General features: G+C 45.2%; 1 protein-coding gene across 1 annotated transcript in view; it reads right to left on the bottom strand.

The window, feature by feature from the left end:
* Il17rd (interleukin 17 receptor D) overlaps nucleotides 1-24,627 on the bottom strand; it is a 90,137-nt gene that overhangs the window by 36,388 nt on the left and 29,122 nt on the right. The window lies entirely within an intron of this gene.

The following is a 24,627-nucleotide window of genomic DNA, read 5'->3' as shown; positions in this document are numbered from 1 at the left end:
AAACCCTCTAGCTCAGGAGATTCCTCCCCACCAGGCCACAGGGATCTTGGCCACTCCTTTCCTTAAGATAATAGAGGCAGGCTGGTCTATGTTTATGGGTTAAATAATTCATTAGCAGTAAAACTGGGAGACAGAACAAGGCTGCCAACTGGAATCCTTCCATTTGGAGCCATTCTGAGCTCTGATTGGTTATAAATTCACCTACCAGACACCCTCATCTGAAAGCTTAGTAAGTCAGGACAGATAGGCAATTCCTCAAGTCTACGGAAGCCAATTCTCATTCCAAGACTGAAAATAAGTGTGGGAATAAACTGTTACTTCTAATGAGAAATTCTTCACTGCCTCCATACCTATGCTTGGAATATACAGGGTGGGTCATAAAAAAAGAGACTTTAAATAGTCTTAACTCTTAACTTTCCATCTACACTCTAACAGCAGTTACAACTCTGCCAGACTTCCCACTTTAATTACAGCAGCCACAGAGGGAGCACCCGATCCTTCTGCTGACCCTGCCTCTCCTAACCAACAGCTTATCCATCATCAGAAAGGGCACCTCCAGGTCTACCATTTCACACTCAATTGTTTGTATTGTCTCATACTCTGCAAATGTGGGCTATATGGTATTAACTGCAGAATTCTCCAAAAATGTTAATTCTGAAGTGCTAAATGTTGGAGAAACAGTCTAACCACATATCTAAAGTTTTCACTTAACAAGGAGGACATTGGAGAAAAGCATCTGCTGGCAGCCTGGTGTTTAACGGGCAACTGTTACACTCAGATACAATGTGAATACTTCTGAAGGGGCCCAGCCTATCACATCCATATGCTACAGGCTGTTCACACTGCTGATCCTGAAGCCAGGCATACCCACTGAAACCATATCCCTGGGCTCAGATATACAGGGCCTCGCAAGCCAAAGCACAGCTGGGCAGAAAGGAGGCTGGGGGAGGGCTCTCTCTTCCCCTCCCCCCTCCCTCCAAACAAGGAAAAAGCAAGCTGTAACCCAAACCCTAAGTCAATATGGTGTCCCAACAGCCCTGAACCGCTGGGGCTCCCCTCCTTCCTGGTTTACCTTGTTTGTCTAGCTTCCTCCCCCCATCCTTTCTTCTCCACATGCTGTAGGACTCCAAAACTTGAATAGGAAACATTGGAAAGTGCTACTACATTATAAAAATACTAAAATCATTCATGACTCCTTAGGAGTAAGGCCACAATCACTGCAAATACAGGGTTCCCAACCTCCAGATGGCAGAGATCCAAATAACCACCAGGAAATGACACTAATCCACACAACCCACAATCCTTTGGGCATGCTCAAAACCCCCAACTATCCTTAAAAGGCCGGGACATAAAGAAACTCACCCTCCATGACAAGCCAAACATTATGTTAGGTACTGCAGCAAGGCAAACAGCGCATTCCCACCTAAGGAGTAGCACACTACTCATCCTCTCAGAGAAGAATCAAACCTCAAGCCATCCCTGGCTCCAAGCACTCCACACTTAGATGGTAAACAAAGTACATGTGGCACCAGCCACAGGGGAATTGCATAATATATTAAATGCCCCAAGGCAGCACCTGCATAAGGAAGAATTAAAGGTACAGATGACATGTTACAGAAACTTAAAAGCAGAAAGAGGGCTGGAAAGATGGCTTAGTAGTTAAGTCACTTACCTGAGAAGCCTAAGGACCCCAGTTAGATTCTCCACTACCCATGTAAGCCAGATGCATAAGGTGGGGCATGTGTCTGGAGTTTGTCTGCAGTGGCTAGAGACCCTTGGCGTGTCCATTCTCTCTATCTGTTCCCCCCCTTCTCTCTCTCTCTCTCAAATAAATAAACTCTCAAATAAACAAATAGATGATAAATAGATAAATACCAAAAACAAAAATAAGGCCAGGTGTGGTAGTGCATACCTTTAATCCCAGACTTGGGAGGCAGAGGTAGGAGGACTGCCACCCTGAAACTACAATGTGAATTCCAGGTCAGCATGAGCTAGAGCAAGACCCTACCTCGGAAAACCAAAAAATAAAAATAAAAATAAGAGCAGAAAGGATGATAATGGCTATGATGCAGAACTAAATAGCATAGCACATCATGGAAATGAAACAAAAGTGTCTTCCATAGGCCAAGGTCAGTGCATTCTTTAGCTGGCAACCAAAGGAAAACCACTCCACTGGGCCTGAGTCTCAACTCTGCATTGATTCTTTATATTATTTTTTAAAGACTGGGCTGGACAGGCCAAATGAGCCAATGGTATAATAGTGGCACATCTGTCATGGTGGAAACCAACTGCCCTAATTTACTGGAGGCCCACTCCATGGGAGGGAATACATCCCAGATACTGAAAACCTACAACAGGGGTAGTCATGAGCCCTAGGGGTGTAACGTCGGTTGCTGCCTGGCTAAATGTATATACTATGCTCACCAAACTGCCCAGTAAGCACTTCTCTTAATAATAGCCATATGTTAATGCTACTCTCAGCTTTGGTATAGAATATTCTCTTTTCAGATGGTGGTGACCTTGGGATGACTCAAAAGGCATCATGGTGCTGGGAAGAAGGGACAGAGGAACGCTCAGCACTGCAATATTTCTATCATACCTTCCAAGGCTCAGGGTCCATTACGGAAGAGGTGGCAGAAGGAATATAAGAGCCAAAGAAAGGGGAGGACTCCTTACAGACACAAAATAGCCTGGATATCCATGACCTCATAATGCCTGACACTACCTACACACGACCATCATAATAGGAGGAAAAGATCATGACATCAAAATAAAAACGAGACTGAGAGGGGGAGGGGATATGATGGGGAATGGAATTTCAAAGGGGAAAGTGGGGGTAGGTAGGGTATTAGCATGGAATATTGTTTACAATCATGAAGTTGTTAATTAAAAAATAACAAAAAGACTGGACTGGGGAGATGGGTCAATGGTTAAAGGTGCTTGCTTGCAAAGTCAGCTGCTGGGCTCAATTCCCCACCCTACCCCATAAAAGCTAGATGCCTCGAAAAGCCCTCTTCCCCACCCCAAAAAAGCCAGATTCACAAAGGAGGACTTCTGTCTGGAATTCATATGCAGTGGCAAGAAGCCCTCGTGTGCCCATGCTTGCCTACCTGCCTCCCCATTCCCCACACAAAATTAAAGCCAGGCATGGTGGTACACGCCTTTAATACCAGCACTATTTTGGGAGGCAGAGGTAGGAGGATAGCTGTGAGTTTGAAGCCAGCCTAGGACTACATAGTAAGTTCTAGGCCAGCCTGGGCTAAAGTGAGACCCTGCCTTGAAAAAGCATGGAGGGATGGCTCAGTGGTCAAAGGTGCTTGCTTATAAAGCTTGAAAACCTGATGGTCTAGGTTTGATTCCCTAGTATCCCTGTGTGGTAGCTTGATTCAGGTCTTCCTGCTAAAGTTATGTGTTCTGAATGTTAGGTCCCCAGCTAGTGGTAATTTTGGAATTGGAGCCTCTTGGAAGCAGTGTAATGTTGTGTGTGTGTGTGGGGGGGGGGGTTATGGCTGTTATAGCCAGCTTCCCTTTGCCATTGTGTGACACACTCTCCTGTTGCTATTGTTCACCTGATGTTGGCCAGGAAGTGATCTTCCCCCTCTGCTCATGTCATTCTTTTCCCTGCCATCATGGAGCTTCCCCTAGAGTCTATAAGCCAAAATAAACCCTTTCCTCCCACAAGGTGCTCTTGGTCAAGTGTTTTCTGCCAGCAATAAGAAGCTAATTGTAACACCATGTAAAGCCAGATGCACAAAGTGGTACGTGTGTCTGGAGTTCATTCGCAGTAGCAGGAGGCCCTGTCACACCCCTAGTCACTCTGTCTGCCTCTTTCTATCTCTCAAATAAATAAATAAAAATATGTTTAAAAATATTAATAAGTTGGGCATAGTGGCATATGCCTTTAATCCTAGCACTCGGGAGGCAGAGGTAGGAGGATGGCTGCGAGCTCAAGGCCACCCTGAGGCTACATAGTGAATTCCAGCTCGGCCTGGGCTAGCATAAGACTCTACCTCAAAAAACCAAAATAGGGGCTGGAGAGATGGTTTAGCAGTTAAGTGCTTGTCTGTGAAGCCTAAGGATCCTGGTTCAAGGCCCAATTCCCCAGGACCCACGTAAGCCAAGATGCACAAGGGGGCGCATGCATCTGGAGTTTGCTTGCAGTGGCTGGAGGCCCTGGCACACCCACTCTTTATCTATTTGCCTCTTTCTCTCACTGTCTGTTACTCTCAAATAAGAAATAAAAATTAAAAAAAAGAAAAAACCAAAATAATAATAATATTTTTAATTAAAAATAAGTAAAGGTTGTGCACAGCTTTCTTCTAGTAGAAAGATGGATGGCCATAAAACACTTTTTTAAAAAGTACATTTAATAGCATGTATCAAGTATATCAAGTACCAAGGTATAACAGGACTCTGATGAGCAGTTACCTACTTGTGAAATTGCTTAACTTTTCCTTACGTCCTGTTTCCCCTGCACCTTTTGTTTGTCCATTTGTTTCTCCAACATCCCTGTTTGCAGCATGTTTACAAAAGACATGGGGCACTTGCAATGAATGACTAATGCCTGTGAAAAGGAGCCAGGAGACAATGAGATGTGCTATGCCAGGGGTGAAAGAGCCTCAATCCCTCCAAGTAAGGTCTCTAATCCATGGGGAGGGGCTACAGAGGCCTTCAGTAAACTGGCTTCATGGATACTCACTACCCTCTGGGCATTCCAGCTTTGCCTAATTTAGCTACCAACTAGACCTTGCCTGACTTCAAGGGGCTTTGACTATGAAGGTGAGCTCCAAAATGCCTGTCTACCCTAGCCCTTCCCTGGGTCTCTGATTTGGACCCTGCCTCCAAACATCCCAAACACTGTAGTTCCATTCACACACTCCTACATTCCCAGAATCCCCCTCTCCTTTCACATCTCCTATCACCCAGGTCTGCTTCCCTGGTGAACTGCGTAACTTAAGTCTATCCCCTATCATACTAATTCCTGACACGCCAGAGTATTTACTTGTGGGGAGCATAGTAACTCACCCTACTGTTCTACTAGTACAGCATGTCTGTGGATGCAAATGTGAGAAAATGATGCCAATTCCGCAGGAAACCTAAGACCTTGTGACCACCCATCCAAGCCTGGTTATGACGATCACAAATAAAACATACCTTTCCTGGGTACCAGCTCTAATCTTGTACTTTAAAAGAATTTGAACTCCTAGAAATACTTAAGTATACCATTTCTCAGCACTTACATCACAGAAGCTCCACTGGGCTGTCCTCGGCTCTGACCCAAAAGTGCTTTAGTTTCCCCAGATCCCACAGAAACCACTTTGGAAATACTGTATCCAGGCTAGCCCACAAAAACTGTTTTCTTTACTTCATGGCAGACCAAAATGACACTTTGGCAAATATGCCCACATCTTTGCCTTGGAACATGTACTTATTATACATAACAAAAAGGACTATGCAGGGGCCAGAGAGATGGCTCAGTTGGTAAAACACCTGCAATGCCAGCATAAGAAACCTGAATTCAGGGCTAGGAATATGGCTCAGTGGTAAAAGCGCTTGCTTGCAAAGCCTGCCAGCCCAGGGTTCAATTTCCCAATATCCACATAAAGCCAGATGGATGTGTGTCTGGAGTTCACTTTCAATGGTAAGAGGCCCTACCTAAAATGCCTTTTCTCTCCCTGCCCCATCTCTCATAAAGAAATAGTTTTTAAAATCCTTTTTTTTTTTTTGGTTTTCCAAGGTAGGGTCTCACTGTATCCCAGGCTGACCTGGAATTCACTCTGTAGTCTCAGGGTGGCCTTGAACTCACAGCAATCCTCTTACCTCTGCCTTCTGAGTGCTGGGATTAAAGGCGTGCGCCACCACACCCGGTTTAGAAATACAGTTTCAGTTCAGACCCCAGCACTCATGTAAATGCCAGACAGATGTGACAGCCCACCCTGAAACCCTAGCATTAGGGAAGCAGAGGTGGGATTCCATGGGCAAGCTGGCTATAAACTGTCTCAATAAATAAGGTGGAGAGTGATCAAGGAAAACATTTTACATGGATCTCTGGCCTCCATATGCACCTACACATACGAGCACGCATATGAGCATACACACACACACACACACACACACACACACACACACGAAAAATAAAAAAAAAAAAGAACTATGAAAATGTGGTTAAGTGTAATGATGCTCAAGTGGGGAGACTGTTCTGCATTCTCCAGGTGGGCCAGTGTGAGGGTTCTCCGACAAGAGACCGAAGGGTCAGTGCAGGACCATGCAGCCATGCAATGGAAGGGAGGAAGGGAGGGGAGTTCACTGGGAAGATGCCACACTACTGGACTTGAAGATGGAGGAGGAAGGGAATACTGAGCCAAAGACAGTGTGTCGGGCCACATGGATTCTCTCCTCCCACCCTGCAATCACCTTGATCTTAGCAGCTCAAGACCCATTTTAGAATGCTGACCTCCAAAACCAGAGGACAAGAAGCTTGTGTTATTTTAAGCCACTGAGTTCATAGGTGTTTTTTTTAATATTTTAATTTATTTGCAAGCAGAGAGAGAGAGAGAGAGAGAACAAAAAATGGGCATACCCGGGCCTCCAGCCTCTGCAAACAAACTCCAGACACATGTACCACTTCGTGCATCTGGCTTACATTGAGTACTGGGAAATCCAACCCAGGTTAAACACTGAACAACCCATGGTTTTTTGAAATTGGAAGCTAACTATACGCGCATGTTTCAAGTGCAAGTTCGAGGAGTGTGTACATGTCCGTGTTCTCAGGCTTCCCCTCTTGCACCCACAACCAACTGCTGACAGCACTTCTCTCCTACCCAGCTTCAAGCCATCCTGGAGACAGGCTTCTGTGGGATGACCTGAGGCTTATCTATATTGGCAGTTAAGTGAGGAGATAGACTTCAGGCTTACAGAGATGTGTGTTCAAATCACCTACCTCCCCTCTATGTGGCCTTGCTTCTTGAGCTGCCCCAGCCTCATTTCCCTGAGCTACAGAACACATGACAAAAGCTTCCTGGGAAGGACCAGCCAGTGTAGGACTACATGGGATGGCATGTGCCAAATATTCAGTAGAGCATCTGACACATCAGAACTCAATAATGTCTACAGTACCTTCCTGAGAAGATGCTTGCCCTAACAACCAGAAGAGGGCTGAGCTGCCGCAGGTTACGGGAACGCATGGAGCAGATGTGAGCTCATGGAGGCATACCTCCCAGAGAGGACCAGCCTTTCCCACCCGAACCTTGGAGGGCTGTGGATGTGGCAGGCAGGCAGGTCAGGGACCAACACGAGGCTAAGGAATGTGTTCTGTGGATGATCATGGTGGGAACTCCATCTCTGAAAAGCGCTCAGGTTGGAGAAGAAGAGATGCAGGAGGGAAGCCTTCAAAACCCCAAGCCTACTCTCCTGGGCCTGCCACACAGCCCTTGATAATACGTGGGTTTTGTTTGTTTGTTTGTTTTGTTTGTTTTTGGTTTTTTTTGTTTTGCCTAACCAAACAAATGCATGACTGACTAAGCCGAAAGACAGAACCCCTACTTAGTGTTCCACAGTGCTTTAAGAGAGCAGAGTAAGGGCCCACACCAAGAGAAAACAGATAAGGCCACTTAAAAGCTGGCCAACAGTTTCCTAAAGTGTTCTTCAGGAAACAATCTTAAGCCTTTAGCTACTGCACCATTTTGATATTTCATGAGCTGACAATTAAAAATACGTGTTTGTTGCCTGTTGGTTGAAACCTATAAATGCCAATGCTGGGGCCTCAGGGTGTTACATTCTCAGTTAATTACCCACCTCCACTTGCTGTACTAACGGGATAGCTTTTAATTTGTTCCAAAGGGAACTAAGAAGCCGGCCCCTGGGGCCTGGAGCTGTGCTATAAAATTCCTTTGGTTGGTACTCCATGGTAAGCGGAAGCAGCAAATGGGAACGTAATGGATAAAACATCTTTTTTTCCCCAGGAAGGGGGGAGGTAACTCTTAAGTGCTTCTAAAGGAATAAATTCAAGAGGCAAAACTTCACGCCATGCCCCAGCCATATGGTGAGAAGCGAAGACCAGGACACAAAGATGGCCAGCCATGGGACAGGATCCCCTCCCAGAGAGGCTAGGAGAAGCCAAAGAGCAGAAGATAACTCCATGGCAATCTTCTGAAAAGCCCCGAAGGAGTCTGACTGTTTAGAACACTTCCAACTGACCTCCAAATAGTTTAATTTCCATTTTGAACCCAAGTATGCAGGACCATGCAGCAAATATAACAACCCTCTTTTCCAGAAGAAGGCAGGCCAGATGGTGAGGCCCAAATAAGGCTGTGTTCAAATCAGCGAAGGAAGCTGGTGACAGTGTACAGACTACATACTTGGAGTAAAAATATAGGAGCATCCATCCAAAAAAAACTGACAGGATGGTCTTTTAAAGAGTGGAAGGTGTTTTGTTGTTGTTTTGTTTTTTCATTTTGTTTTACTGAGGCAGGGCTGTACTCTACCCTAGGCTGACTTGGAATTCACTCTGCAGTCCCAGGCTGTTCTTGAGCTCACCATGATCCTCCTACCTCAGTCTTCTGCATCCTGGGATTAAAGGCATGAGCCAACATAGCCAGCTGGATTGTACTTTTTGTTTTGTTTTGTTTTCCTTTTGGTTTTGGAGGTAGGGCCTCGCTCTAACTCAGGCTGACCTGGAATTCACTATGTAATCTCAGTGTGGCCTTCGTCTCTCGGGCAATCCTCCTGCCTCTGCGGCAATCCTCCTGCCTCTGCCTCCCAAGTGCTAGGATTAAAGGCATGCACCACCATGCCTGACTGGGTTGTATTTGAAAAGACCATGCCCACCTAACAGATCATGGTGTTGAATGCCTGTAATCCCAGCCCTGGGAAGGCAGAGGCAGGAGGATCATGAGTTCAAGGCCAGCCTTGATTACTAAGCAAACTGGAGGCTAGCAATAAAAATAAAAGCCTTGGGAGAAGGTGACGCGGCTGCCAGGCGGTCACGCGCCCCTTCTGGCGCGGGCTGCTGAATATCAGGCGCTGCGCGGGCACAGCCCCTCCAGCCTGCGGGATATAGCGCCGGGTCCACGGCGACCCCATCCCCCTCCCCGCCCCACAGGCATCCCGCCCAGCCTGTTTACCACCACAGGAAGATCTCTGCCCCTAGACCTGGGAGACCCCCAACCTTTTCCCAAGCTGAAGCTACAGGGTATATACTAGCAAGACTGCAGTGGCACAGGGCAGTGGAGCTCCTGCCACAGCAACAAGGAAACCAACACACTGGAGCTGACTGAATTGGGACCTCTGCTGGAGGAGAAGGGCAAGCGAGGGACTGCCAACATCACCACCAAAACTGAAGAAGAGCAAACCTGCCCAGTGCACTCACACTTCCCCTGCAGGCCCACCGTGCTATGGAGAGAAGATGGAGGAGTTTGTGTATAAGGTCTGGGAGGGATGGTGGAGGGTCATCCTATATGATGTACTTCCTGACTGGCTGAAAGACAAGGCCTACCTGCTACATGGCCTCCTAGGCCCTCTTTTCGGGCTTGCTTCAAGAGCATCTTTCGCATTCACATAGAAACTTGCCATATCTGGACCCATTTACTTGGTTTTGTGCTGTTCCTGTGTTTGGGAATCTTGACCATGCTCCAACATGGCTCCCCTGCAGGAGAAAGTGGTTTTGGGGATGTTCTTTTGGGGTGCAGTGCTCTGCCTCTGCTTCTGGCTCTTCCACACTGTCTATTGTCATTCAGAGAAATTCTCCCAGATTTTTCCAAATTGGACTATTCAGGAACTGCTCTACTCATCATGGGGAGCTTTGTCCTCTGGCTTTATTATTCCTTCTACTGCTCCTGATAGCCTCGGCTCATCTACCTCACCATCATCTGTGTCTTGGGCATTTCTGCCATCACTGTGGCACAGTGGGACCGGTTTGCCACTCCTAAGCACCCTCCGACAAGAGCGGTTCCAGTCTTGTCAGATTTTCCACGTGCTGGTGGTGGCAGCAGCTTTTGTTCACTTCTATGGTATCTCCAGCCTTCAGGAATTCCATTATGGCCTAGAAGGTGGCCGTACTGATGACACTCTGCTCTGAGCTCTCCCACCTGAGGGGTGGAGAAGGAACTTCCCAAGTGCTTTTAAAAAATAACTTCTTTGCTGAAGCAATAGGAAGAGTCTGAGTTGTTTGTTTCTAGAGGAAACCTCTTAGAGAATTCAATACCAGTCAAGCTTCAGCTCACTTTCACAGCCACTGGGCAATGAACTTTCCATTTTCATTCTCTGCCTGGGGAAAGTGTGAATGGTCAAAGCAGCCATCCCCCTCCTCAGCCTTTCACCTTCTCAACAAGGAAACTACTGGTCCTTCACAGACATGACTTTGGAACTCACATTGAGATTTTATCCCCTCCTACATTTTGGGAAAAAAATTATGGCCTGCCCCTTTCCTTACCTGGCTTATAACAAGCCATCATTTTTGTAGCATACTTTTCAAAAACAATTATAACCTAGTCCCATCTTTCTAGGGCCTAGACCTGCTTACACAACAGAAAGAATAAATCCACCAACTTTTACATACCCCAGCTAATCATGGAAATATGTCCAGACTTCAGATAACTTGAGTTTTGATTTTTTTTTCTTAGCAGAATAATGTAAAATTAAAATTGGGAAAGATATTTAATATTTAATACTAAGCCTTAAGAAGAATCCTGCTATTGTTGCTATGTATCTTGATGCAGAGACTATGATGAGAATAAAAGAAGAAGAAAAAATAAATAAATAAGAGCCAGCGTGGTGGTACATGCCTTTAATCCCAGCACTTAGGAGGCAGAGGTAGGAGGATCACCATGAGTTCAAGGCTCCCCTGAGACTACACAGTGAATTCCAGGTAAGCCTGGACTAGAGTGAAACCCTACCTAGAGAAATAAAAAAATTAAAATTAAAGAATAAGACACACCTAGTAACTACTTCATTGCCATGCAAGCCTGAGTGCATGCCTGCAGCTCCAAAGACCTCATGTAAAAAAGCTGAGTCATGGCAAGCTTCTGTAAATCCAGCACACCGACAGCAAGACAGGAGACAGAGACAGCTTTCCCCTAAACTCGTGGATCAGCTAGCCTAGTGAACACAGAAATAAATGGTAAGAATAAGAGCCCATGTCTCAAAACCAGGTGGAAGTCAAAGATGGACATGTAAAGGTTGTCTTCTGACCTCCACATACACAACACTCACACACATGAACACACTATAGACATATATCATACACATACCAAAATTAGTTAAATCCCTAAGGTCTCCTTTCTGTTGTTTATAACATTATTTCCATACTGCATTTCCAGACTAGTCATGAGATCAGAGAGATCAGTGGTTAAGGACTCTCTGCAAGCCTACTGACCAGAGTTTAAGTCCCAAACACCCACATAAAGCTGGATACAAAGCAGCACACACATCTATAATCTCAACACACCCACAGCAACAGAAAACAGAACCAGGGGAATCCCAAAGCTCACAGGGCCAGCTAGTTTGACCTGCCTGGTGGCAAAAACAAGAGGATCTCTGTCTGGAGAAAGGTGGAAAGAGACAGCCAGTACCCCACGGTTGTCCTCTGACCACCACCAGCATGCAGTGACACACACGCACCCATACACACACATCATCATATACATATGCGTAAACAAATAATTTTTACTTTTTTATTTGAGAGAGAGAGAAAGAAGTAGAGAGTTGGGTGTGGTAGCACATGCCTTTTTGGGAGGCAGAGGTAGGAGGATTGCTGTGAGTTCGAGGACACCCTGAGACTCCATAGTGAATTCTAGGTCAGCCTGGGCTGGAGACAGTATCTCGAAAAACCAAAAAAAAAAAAAAAAAAAAAAAAGTAGGAGAGAGAGAGAAAAAATGGGTACACCAGCTATTATAAACAAACTCCAGATGCATGTGCCACCCTGTACATCTGGCTTACGTGGGCCCTGGGGAATCAAACCTGGTCCTTTGGCTTTGTAAGCAAATGTCTTAATAACTAAGCCATCTCTCCAGCCCACAAGTAATTTTTTAAAAGTAATGATTGCAAAGAACACAGTGAAGCCCAGAATGTACAATGGGACGTTTTTGCCTATAATCAACAAATGTGGGAAGGGTCCAAGGAGGCAGATTGTGGGTCATGTGACCATACTAGTTCAGATAGTTTCATAAACAAAAACAGATCCCATTCACTTTAGTGCAAACTTTTAACTTAAAAAAAGAAAAAGAAAGAGGAAAGCTGGCCAAGGCAGAGAAGCCCAGGTGATGTAAGCTGAGGAGAATGCTGGTGAATCCAAAGCACACGGAAAATAAATCACAAAGCCAGCCTGCCTATGTATGGATCTATTCAAGATGCATTCCCTCTACATTCCTGAGAGCTGCTCTCTCCCCATCTAGAAGTAAGGAGCTTCAGAAATGAAGGGGTACCAGCAGTCTAATTTGGGGGAGGCAAAGTTTTGGATAGCCAGCAAGGAACATATGAACTCTGGGGAAGAAACACGGGGTTCCCACCAGTAATTACTGGATTGGACCACAAAGACCCGGAGATCTTAAGCTAATTAAAGAGATTTGCTTGGGGAGGTAGGAAATCACTACTCCAAAGCATGGTCTGCACACCAGACCAAAGCTCTAATCATGATTCATCTCTGACGTGCTGCTAATCAGCACACACATGGTCCTAATTTCATGCTCTCCAAAGGAAAGCTGAAGAGGCAATTGTTTCTGAGCTTTAACATGAAGCCGACCTACACTAAGTCACCATGCGTCCTTATCAAATCAAAAGCTTGAATTTTCATCCAGGCTTCATTTCACTCTCCCAACGGCACCCATCCCTCCACCAATCCATTTGTCAGGACATACATACAAGTTGATTCCGCTCAGCAACATCACAAAATGATGCTGGCCTCCATGGAGTTCAACTTGTCTTAAAATCTCCATCTGACTCCTGACTTAAAGGACTTTGGATTTATTGCTTTGCTGCTGAACTATACTTTAACTACAGTTAAAACCAAAGATACCAACACACACACATTCACACACAGAAATCGCTTCCTTCCTGTATTTCTTAACTTTTTATTGACAACCTCCATACATATACACAGTATGCCATGATCCTAACCCCCTCCCACCACCCTCTCTTTTTCTCCTCCCAAATTCCCCCTTCTTCTTTCCCACTAGTCTCTCTTCTATTTTGATGACACCAATATTTTTACCCTTCTATTATGTAGGTAGTGTCAGCCACTGTGAGGTCACAAGTTCCACGGTCAGTTTGTGTCTGAAAGATAGTATTTCAAAGCACTCTTCCCCTTCCTTTGGCTCTTACGTTCTTTCTGTCACCTGTTCCACAATGGTCCCTGAGCCTTGGAGGGTGTGACAGATGTCTCATAATGCTGAACACTCAGTCTCTTCTTCTTAGCCCTTTGGTGAGTTCTGAATCATTTTAGTGACCACTAACATCTGAAAAGAGAAACTTCCCTAACCAAAAGTGACAGTTTTCCTGTCTTCAAATAAAAACAAAACTGAAGTCTGGCATAGTAGCTCACACCTGGGAGCACTTGGGAGGACTAAAGCAGGAGGATCATTAGTTCAAAGCCAGCCTAAGCTACATAGTGAGTTCCAGAGCTAAAGAGTAACACCTTGTCTCAAACATACAAACAAAAAGTAATAAAAAAATAAAGTAAAAAACAAGGGCAGGAGAGATGGCTTAGCGGTTAAAGCTCTTGCCTAAGGACCCAGGTTCAATTCTCCAGGTCCCATGTAAGCCAGATGCACATAGTGGTGCATGTGTCTGGAGTTCATTTGCAGTGGCTGGAGGCCCTGGCATGCCCATCCCCCCCCTCCGTGCACCATGCCACCTCTTTCTCTCTCAAATAACTAAATAAAATATATTTTTAAAAAATAGAAAACAAAATGGACAAAGCTCCCCTGACTAGGTTTTCAAAAAGCCCAAGCATTTTCTCCAGTGAGTTTTAAAAAATTTTTATTTATTTGAGAAAGAGAGAGAGAGAGAGAGAGACAATGAGCACACTAGGGCCTCATGCATGTGCCATCTTATGCATCTGGCTTACGTGGGTACTGGGAAATCAAACCTGGATCCTTAGGCTTCACAGGCAAGCACCTTAACCCCTGAGCCATCTCTCCAGCCCTTTCTAGTGATCTGGGTCATTTATGTGCTCTGCTGCAGCTGATACAGATAAGATGGTTATGTTTTGTTAACAGCAGGCAGTAAACCATGAATTTCCCTCTGCTTCACACAATGTTGGAAAGCCAGTGAGGTAACAGGCAGCTTAGGAAGCATACAGACGTAGACATTGACAGAGATTAACTGTTTTCTGTAAACACAGGGTACAGAGAGGAAGCCAACAGAAAGCCACTGAAATGCCCAGCCAGCAAAGCAGCTAGTAGCTAGCTTTCACTCAGCTGTGAAAGGAACAAAGACTTCACTCCAGAAAGCCCTAGAAAGTCTCTTCCAAGAGGGCAAAATAGTGATTAGACAATAGCGGAAAACTTAAAAGCTATAAACATGATTGTTACGCTTAAGCTGAGAGGAAATGTTCAGCTCAAACCCCAACTACTAATAAAAAGTCTTAGGACCACACAGAGAGGGGTGCACCAAGTTGTGCCCACTTCAAATACAGTTCCTAAGGCAGGAGGAGTCTCTAATACTGTGTCACATCTGGAATTCTGCTTTTATGGCACAAATGCCTGACGTTGCCATGGAGACCTAGCCTCCTCCCTCCAGGCAGGTCCCTGGATGCCCTACACACACGCTTCCTCCAAGATAGACTTCTCATATTTGGAAAAGATGGAAGGCTGTTTTTAGAGTCCATTAGATTTGTGCTCAGTGAAACATTACAGGACGCATTAGAAAATGAGGTGACCCCCCCCCACCACAAGACCATTGTTTGTCCACATGGTATCTTGGATGGAAAAATTTCCATAAAATGTATGGAAAGCAACAAGGTAGCAGTACACTTTTTTTCAAAACCCATGTCTCTCTCTAGCTCCCACAACCTCTAGAAGAAAGACAAGCTTCAAATGCCCTTTTCAAACTTTCCGGTTCTCAACCTACAAAAAAAATCCACGTGAATATCAACCTGGGCTCAGACTGCCTGCCACGGGGCCCAAGAGAGGACCCCTGACTCAAGCTCCAGGTAGCCTTACCCTGAACCCTTGTGGGAGATGAGCCCTTAACTGCTCCTGCAGGACTACAGGGGGTCTTTCTGATTACTGATGATCCTGGTGTGGTTGAGGGAGAAGTAGAACACTGTTGTAGAATTCTGTCAAATTCTAATTTCCCACAGAAACACTCAACAATTTTAGTAGGTTCCCATCTTAAGGTCTCCCAAGTGCCATGATTAGACACAAGAAATCCAGAAAGCCCACCTGAAAATAAGTGTTCCTGGGGTTGACCATTCCCTGGGATGCAAACCTCCAGCTGTCCTCTATATATTCCAAGCCCCACAAACATAGATAATCACCTTCAACTAACCCGTCAGGTGCTGACAGTGCCCCCCATTACTTCTGCAATATTCCCAAGTCCCTAGGATCCCAGCTGGCTCAAAACTTTATCCCTTTGGGTTCTGACTAAAATTTCCCACCTATGCCTGAGTGACCTTTCCAATGGGTCTGCATCTCTCCAAGGTCTGGCCTTTCCCAATCAATTTCCTGGAGGTCAGGGAGGGAATCGCCAGCCCAGAGGTGAAACCTGTATATACAGCCATGGAGTGCAGAGGGGTGGATAAAAGGAGGCTGCTCAGGACCCCTGGTTCTTCGCCAGCCCTGGCTAAGGGATGACACTAACAGCCTGACCTCCAGATGGAACCATTTCCACCTAATCTTTGAGATCCACATCCTGAAACGTGCCCCTGAGAGTGTGTCTATGAGTGAGTGTGCCAGCCACATGGCAAAAAATAAAAAATAAAAATAAAAACTTTAAAATAAAATTTAAAAAACCAGGAAGGCAGCAGGAAAGGCTCCAGGTGTTAACACTTAGCGCATCCTGCCCAGCCCCCTCCAGCTGGAGGCTGACCGCCTGGGAGCCCCGGACACAGCAATTAGGCCCTTCCCAGGCTGGGCGCCTTTGTCCCCTAGCTAACATCATTAGTGTCTGACTTCCTGTGCACAACAGGGCCTCCGGGGGGCAATTGCTGACTGACCCGGGCAAGGCATTAGACTTCCTTTGTCAAAGACCCTCAAATGTTAACAAGGATGTGAACAAGCTTCTCCTCCTCCCCACCCCTCACCCTGAGTAATTCAGGAGTCTTCCTCTCCCCAGCTGTGGGAATCCCAGTTCCTTGAGAGAAGACCATGATCCGTGCTAAGGGAGCTGGCCCTGGCCTCCAGGGACCTCCATGCTGAGTGCCTACAGCCTTTCCCCTGGAAACAACGCACTTGCTGGTCCCTTGGTCACCAGAGCTGAAAAGAGGGCTCAGCCAATAGCAGTTCTAGGGTATGCCACACCCAGCCCAGGGACCTAAGAATACATTCACATATGCTAGGGACTGGGGCAAGGTGGTCTCAAGATGCAAGGTCTTGCTGAAAGGTTTGGGTAACAGACTGAGACTTTCAACCTACACTGGTTTGATCTGAAAATGGAGTGTGACTAGCTCTACGGCTGTAATCCTGTCTTTCGTATGTGTGTGTGTGGTGTGTGAGTAAGCACGTGGGGGGGGGGGGTGTATGGGTGGACGCTAGAGGCTGACACTGTCTTCCTCTGTCGCTGTTCACCATGTTACTTTTCTTCTTGTTGTCTTTCTTTTTCTTTCTTTCTTTCTTTTCTTTCTTTTTTTTTTTTTTTTTTTTTTTTTTTTTGAGGTAGGGTCTCACTCTAGCCCAGGCTGACCTGGAATTCACTATGGAGTCTCAGGGTGGACTTAAACTTACAGCGATCCTCTTGCCTCTGCCTCCTGAGGGCTGGGATTAAAGGTGTGAGCCACCACGCCTGGCTTCTTTTCTTTTTGTGAGACAGGGTCTCTCACTTAACATGCAGCTCACCCATGTGGCTAGCCCAAGATAGCCAACAAGCCCAAAGGATCCTCCTGTCTCTGCCTCCCCACTGCTGGGATTGCAGGTGTACAACACCACACCAGACATTTTACATGGGTGCTGGAGATCTGAACTCAGGCCCTCATGCTGGCACGGTGATCATCGCACTTTATCCTCTGAGCCACCTCCTCAGACCCCTTGCCATCTCTTTTTTTAAACTGATTATTATTATTATTAGAGAAAGTGTGAGATGAAGAGACAGAATTGATGCACCAGAGCCTCAGCTACTGTGATCAAACTCCAGACTCTTGCACCACCTAAGTGGGCATGTGCAACTTTGCACCTCCCTCATCGTTACGTGGGATCTGGAGAGTCGAACATGGACCTTAGTTAGGCTTGTCAGGCAAGCACCTTAACCACTAAGCCATCTTTCCAGCCCCCTTTGCCATCTCTTGATTCTTCTCTTTTAATAATACCATCATCACTGGAGTCTGCCTCATTTAAGTCCTTTCTGTCCTCCCAAGAGATTTTGGCTCTTTGTCTGAGTAAATGTGGTGACGCACACCTTTAATCCCAGCACCCAGGAGGCAGAGGTAGGGGGATCACTGTGAGTTCAAGGCCACCCTGAGACTACAGAGTGAGTTCCTGGTCAGCCTGGACTAGAGTAAGACCCTACCTTGAAAAAAAAAGAGAGAGAGAGAGAGAGAGAACTTGATAAAAGCTGTGATGTACACAGTTTGCACTATTTCAAGGTAATCTGGAGCCTTGAAACCTCCCCAGCCACTCACCTGCCTAAAATTCAGCTCCTCCAACAGCTGGAGAGCTTAACATTAACTGTCTACTAAATGAAAATGATTTTACTTTACTAAATAAAAACATTTAAATAGAAGAACAAAGGGGCCAGGCGTGGTGGCACACGCCTTTAATCCCAGCACTTGGGAGGCAGAAGTAGGAGGATCACTGTGAGTTCGAGGCCAGCCTGAGACTACACAGTGAATTCCAGGTCAGCCTGGGCTATAGTGAGCCCTTACCTTGAAAAACTCAAAAAAAAAAAAAAAAAAAAAAAAGGACAAAGAGGTTGTAGGTGAAATCTGAATTTTAAGTAGAACTCTTGGAACTGGGGAGATGGTTCAGTGGTTAAAGGTGCTGCCTGAAAAGCCTGCCAGCTCAAGTTCAATTCCCAAGTATCCACATAATGCAGATGCACAAAGTAGTCTTTGATGTCTATGCCAGCTGTGGCAAGACTCACTCAAGGCTGGCACAGAGCAAATGACAACATCACCACATGATGCCGAGTCCCTTGCTTGCCCTTGTATCCCATGAGTTAAAAATTTCAAAGGGTAAATGAATTTTACCTGATCTGTATGTACTTAGAGCAGGCAATCGGAAGGATATACTGTTAACACTAATGAGTCCCCTAGCTTCAATGCTCCCTGCTTCTTGGATGGAAGCCAGTAGTCTGTCCTTAAACTATAAGCAATAAATCTAGGACATTTTCTTTCCTACTTTCCCAATGACACCACATGGAATTCCCATTAAAGCTCACACATGCAACTGCTCGTGCACACACACAATGACACACCAATTAAATCATTTTATGATAGTCATCCAGGAAATAATTGTGTTTGCCACGTCATCAGCTTTGCTTTTCTTTCCCTGAACAAGCAACATGTCCTGAGAAGGAAGGTAAAGAATGAGGTGGAAATGAGCTCTCGATGTTCTGGAAGATTTTACATTGAGGTAAATATTCCTGTGGGTGAAGGAGGCAATGCCCCATTAGCAAGGTATGGAGGACTCCCTGTAATTCTTTCCCAAGACTTCGGGCATGGACTGCTCCAAAGACGTCAACTGCAAATTCACGTACGCAGACAAGGCAGAGGGAACTGCAGGTAAGAGTATGTATTTCTTCCCATGATGAAGTGGTCCCAGGACACATGGTAAGTCTCTACTCATCTTCAGGGCTGAGGCAAGCAAATGACGCACACACATACCTTTTTGCTTGAAGGAAGAAATATGTATCTATCATCCCCTTCAACAAATGTCTCTTGGGCTGGAGAGATGGCTTAATCATTAAGGCACTTGCCTGCAAGGCCTAAGGACACAAATTTGATTCCCCAGGACCCACGTAAGACAGTATGCACAAGGTGGCACATGTGTCTGGAGTCTGTCTGCAGTGGCTGGAATCCTTGGTGTGCCCATTCTCCCTCCCTCTCTTACACACAAACAAATATATATTTTTTTAAGTCTCATGGATAATGTTTACAAAACCAAAGTATACAAGGAGACATAAACTAGAAGCCCATAATTTGTCATGTAGTGTGAAATAGGCTTGCCATTTCACCAAAGGTTCCAGCAAAAATCATTAAGAATGAGGAGCTAGGTCAAAGCGAGGCCACATGGTGGTGAGGTAAGCAGCCCTGCTCTTGCCACACAAGGCCAGTAAATTCCCTGGTATGCCAAGAAGGAAAAGCATCAAGACCCAGCAGGTCCAGGACTTAGTGGACAGAAGCTGGGAGGGGATGAGGCTGGGATGGATAGTCTGTCCAAAAATGATAGATGAATTAGTCATTCTCAAGTAGCATTTCTTTAAGAGTATGTTTTTCAGTTCTATGGAAACCATCAGACTTTTCTTTTGAAGGAGGCATTATTATTTTTATAATAATAACTGTTGCAGTCCGGTTTACATTGCTGTTAGAAATCACCCAACCAAGAGTAGCTTCTGGGAAAAAGAGATTTATTTTGGCTTACAGGCTCAAGGGGAAGCTTCATGATGGCAGGGGAAAACGATGGCATGAGCAGAGGGTGGACATCACCCCCTGGCCAACAGAAGATGGACCACAGCAACAGAAGGGTGTGCCAAACACTGGCATGGGGAAACTGGCTATAAAGCCCATAAGCCCGCCCCCAACAATACACCCCTTCCAGGAGGCATTAATTCCCAAATCTCCATCAGCTGGGAACCTAGCATTCAGAACACCTAAGTTTATGGGAGACACCTGAATCAAACCACCACAATAACTAACAATAATCAATAAAGAACAACATATAACTGGTTAGTTCAAGACAGAAAAGGCTTAATTAAGCACAAAGAAGACCCAGAAACTCCCTCCCACCATTTGAGTTGGTTTCTCCTGACTCTATCGTGAGCATGGAGCATGGAACGTCCTAAATTCAATCCTAACATGCAGAACATTTGCTCCTATGCCTCCTCCAACAACTACCAATGAACACCGCTCTTTATGGGACAAGAATGTGCAACCTGTGAAGGAAGTAACAAAAAAAGAGCCTAATAAGGTGAGAGTTAGGGCCTCTGAGCCAAATTCTTTTTAAGAGCCCAGTCAGCTCTAATTATTCATTATGTTCTATGAAAGGAAAATGTCATTTTTAAAAACTGTCAAATCCAGGCTAGAGAGATGGCTCAGCAGTTAAGGGCACGTCTATGCAAGCATGAGGGCTTGAGGAGGCCCAAGAGACTGCTCAAGTTCAATCCCCAGGACCCACACAAACAGCTGGTAGATGCGGCCATGTGCACCTCTAACTCCACTTCTATAGGGGACAGTGACTGGAGATCTGTAAGGCAAGCTCTGGGATCAGTAAGAGATTCTGCCTCAAATAAGAACAGGTGGGAAAGTGAAGCAGGCGCCTCACGTTGTGCTCTGACCTCTGCGGGCAAGTGTAGCCCAGCACAGGCAAGAACACTGGCACCACAAGGGCACATACATGTGCATAAACAACACACACAAAAATAAATAAATAAGGGCAGCAAACCCAATCCTTTATCCTGTCTGGAAGCGCGCTGTGTCCATGGAAAGGCAACAGACAAACTGTCAATGCTACTTCGTGTGTAGTGCACACGTACAGGGCAGGCTGCCTTCTGGTGCGGGTGTTGTAAGTGCTGCTCTGAGGGAAAACCAAATTATAATTTATCCTGCATGTTTCTTCAAAATTACATGAACTTAAGGGATTTTATGATTAGTTGGCAGGTCTCATGTGAATAACCTAAGTGTGTCAAATCAAAAGAGAAACTGGCAAATCCAGGAAGTGGACTGACAGATTCCTCCCTCCCCAAAGTAATCACATTATAGCACTTAGAAACCTAAGTGCTCCCACTTTTTCCAGAGCAGTTAAGAAAACACCAAGGTGGTTGATTTTATAGGACATGCTGGAGATAATTTGCTGGGCTGGAAAGATGGGTAAGCAGTTAAGATGCTTGCCTGGAAAGCCAAAGGACTCAAGTTCAATTCCCTATTACCCAGGTAAAGTCAAATGCACAAGATAGCACATGCATCTGGAGTTTGTTTACAGTGGCTAGAGGCCCTAGCACGCCCATATTCTCTCACTCCTCCTCCTCCTTCTCAAATAAGTAAGATTATTTAAAAATAACTTGCTGATAAAAATTGTAAATCTGTAGGCTAGAGAAATGGCTTAGCAGTTAAAGTGCTTGCCTGCAAAGCCAAAGGACCACAGTTCGATTCCCCAAGACCCATGTAAGCCAGATGCACAAAGTGGCACATATATCTGGAGTTGGTTTGCAGCTGGAGGCCCTGGTGTGCCCATTCTCTCCCTCCTCCAATAAATAAATAAATAATTTCTTTTAGATTGTAAATTGGGCTAGAGAAATGACTTAGTGGTTAAGCGCTTGCCTGTGAAGCCTAAGGACCCCAGTTCGAGGCTTGATTCCCCAGGACCCACATTAGCCAGATGCACAAAGGGGCACATGTGTCTGGAGTTCATTTGCAGTATCTGGAGGCCCTGTTGCGCCCATTCTCTCTATATATCTGCCTCTTTCTGTCTGTCTATTGCTCTCAAATAAACGAATAAAAATAAACAAAAAAATCATTTAAAAAAATTGTAAATTCTGGGGCTGGAAAGATGGCTCAGTAGTTAAAGATGCTTGTTTGCAAAGCCTGAAGCCTCAGGTTCAATTCCCTAGCATCCATGTAAAACCAGATGCATAAAGTGGTGCAAGTGCCCAGAATCTGTTTGCAGTGGCAGAAGGCCCTGGCATGCTCATACAACACACATACACTTTTAAAAAAAAGAAAAGGGCTGGAGAGATGGCTCAGTGGGTAAAGCTTGCTAGCAAATCCTAATGGCCCAAGTTCAATTCCCCAGTAGCCATGTAAAGCCAGATGTACAAAGTGGCACATGTGTCTGGAGTTCATCTGCAGTAGCAAGAAGCCCTGGTATCCATTTCCCTCTCTCATTCATATTCTCTTTCTTTCTCCTTGCAAATAAATAAATATATTTTTAAGAAAGACAGAACAAATATTTTTAAAAGACTGTAAATTCATTTTGTGATAAGAGTCAACACACACATAGCCTGCTCATGGAAGAACAAAGAAGAAACTTGTGCTTCAAAAGTTATTCCTTCCCTCAGAAGAGAACAACTTACCCAAGATAAAGGCAATATCCGCTTCAGCCTAAACTTCTCTGCAATGAAAGATCTCAGCCCAGGCCCCAGAATTCATCAGGCAGGTGTCCCAAGAGCCTTCAACATATGCTTGCATTGGAAGGCCACTGGAGAGTAAGAATAAGGCCAACACAATCCTGCCTCTGGGTGTTTGCCATTCATTTCAAAAACAAAGCTTCAAGACTTGAAGCCTTCAGTAGACATGTAATTCTGTGGAGAATGTGCTAAGTTAGGAGTTGAGCTCCAAATGGAACAGGACTTCAGAGAAACTGAGAGTTGAACAAAGGGAAGTAGGGACCCTCTGGGCAATGGAAGGGAAGAAAGAGCACTGCAAGCACATATAGACACATGAGCACTTCTAGCCACGTGCACAGCCCTGTGTGAGGGTCATGGGCAGTGTACACTAAGTAGTTACCACTCCTCCAGGACAGCAAGGAGCCCTACCCATCATCCTGAAGACTCGGCTGGTGTCCGTGACAGGATCATCCTCCTCCATGTTAAATGCTTCCCAGCTGGGGGGCTGGGTGGACAAGTGGATTCAGGTTTGCATACCAAGCACCTTGGAGTGAGGTGAGGCCCAGTGAAGTAGTCCTTGCTCACATGTGCATGGCCTGACTGTGTGAAGGAAGTCAGGGGAAGGGTATGTGCACATGAGGTGGCCAGAGGACAGGGCAAGGGCGCATAAGAGAGAAGTGGCAGTGAAGCTATTTCAAAGGTTGAACCAAAAGATTCAGAGAACTCAAAGAGCGAAGTCAACCCAGGCTCGGTAACTGGGGGAACCGCCTGATAAAACAGAAGGCTGCAACTGAGGCCTCCACACACAGCCTGTCACCTTCAAGACAGGCCTTACCCCTAACCAAATTCAGATGGGAGGCACTTAAGGAGGGAACAAGTCTGGGTCACCACACTCTTCCCATTGTCACCTTATCATCTATTAACGACGAAAATCGTCACTAATTTTTGGGATCAAGTAAGTACCACAGAGCCCTGAGGTAAGACTCCTCTTAAACATCTCGCTAATCTTTCCCCATCACTCCTTCACACCTTGACTTTGCTGTCTAAGTTAAGGGTTACTAGTATCATACTCCCAGGTAGAACTTACTAGACAATAAACAGACAAAGAGAAGATTTTGAAAGCAAAGACTTTGTTAGCTTTTACTAACTGTTCACCAAATATCTAAAGACCACAAGCTGTTGATCAAAGATGATGAAAAAGAGGCTGAGGAAGGAGAGGATGACAAGAGACAGCGCCAATGGCGAGGATGACTCTTAAGCACCTAGCAGGCTTTGGAAATCTTACTGATTGTTTCTTTACCTAGGCGTCTGTCCAAGATCAAAATTACACCAGATTCACTCCCCTAGAATCTTCAGCACATTTTCACTGTTGTTCTCCCTTTCCTTGTCCTACACACGTTCATTAATTCATACTATACTGCCCAATGCCAAGTTCCATTTTTACTTCCTTTGACGCTCGAAGTAGTTGTGTTAAGTCTTACCCTGTAATTTTTGCTTTTGATACCTCTTTATGACTTAACAATAAAAAATGTATGGTTTTTATTAACTGTCTCCAAAATAATCTCTTGTTATGCAAGGAGTACAGTTCTTCCATTCATACATGGTTTCAATAGTTGCTTCCCTGACTGCAAAAGCATTCTCATTTACTTATAGCATCAGAGCATCTTTGAGTTAGCAGTACATGTGTGACCTTCCCCATGTATTCTGGGGTTGAGTATTCAACACATATGTAACAACGTATTTTTGTGAATGAGAGTTGGCATGTCAAAGGCATCCTTTAGAAAAATAGTGTAATAGTCTTAATACTTGTTTTCTAAAGTTGATACTGTGGGTTATTTTGTGAACATCTTGATGTTTGGGACCTTTTTTTCACAAAATAAACAGTCCTTATTAAACCAGGAATTTGGAGGAAAAATAAATAAATAAATAAATAAAAATAAAGATCACAGGCTGGAGAGATGGCTTAGCGGTTAAAGGCACTTGCTTGCAAAGCCTAATGGCCTGGGTTTGATTTCCCAATACCCACATAAATCCAAACACACAAAGTGGCACATGTGTCTGGAGTTTGTAGTAGCAAGAGGCCCTGGCACATAAATAAACATACTCTCTCTCTCTCTTTCTCCCTCCCTCCCTCCCTTCCTCCCTCCCTCCCTCCCTCCCTCTCTCTCTCTCTCTCACACACACACACACACACACACACACACACACACACACGAATA

This window comes from Jaculus jaculus, chromosome 16, assembly GCF_020740685.1.
Source record: "Jaculus jaculus isolate mJacJac1 chromosome 16, mJacJac1.mat.Y.cur, whole genome shotgun sequence".
Taxonomy (NCBI): domain Eukaryota; kingdom Metazoa; phylum Chordata; class Mammalia; order Rodentia; family Dipodidae; genus Jaculus; species Jaculus jaculus.
This window is presented reverse-complemented; position numbering and strand designations above follow the sequence as displayed.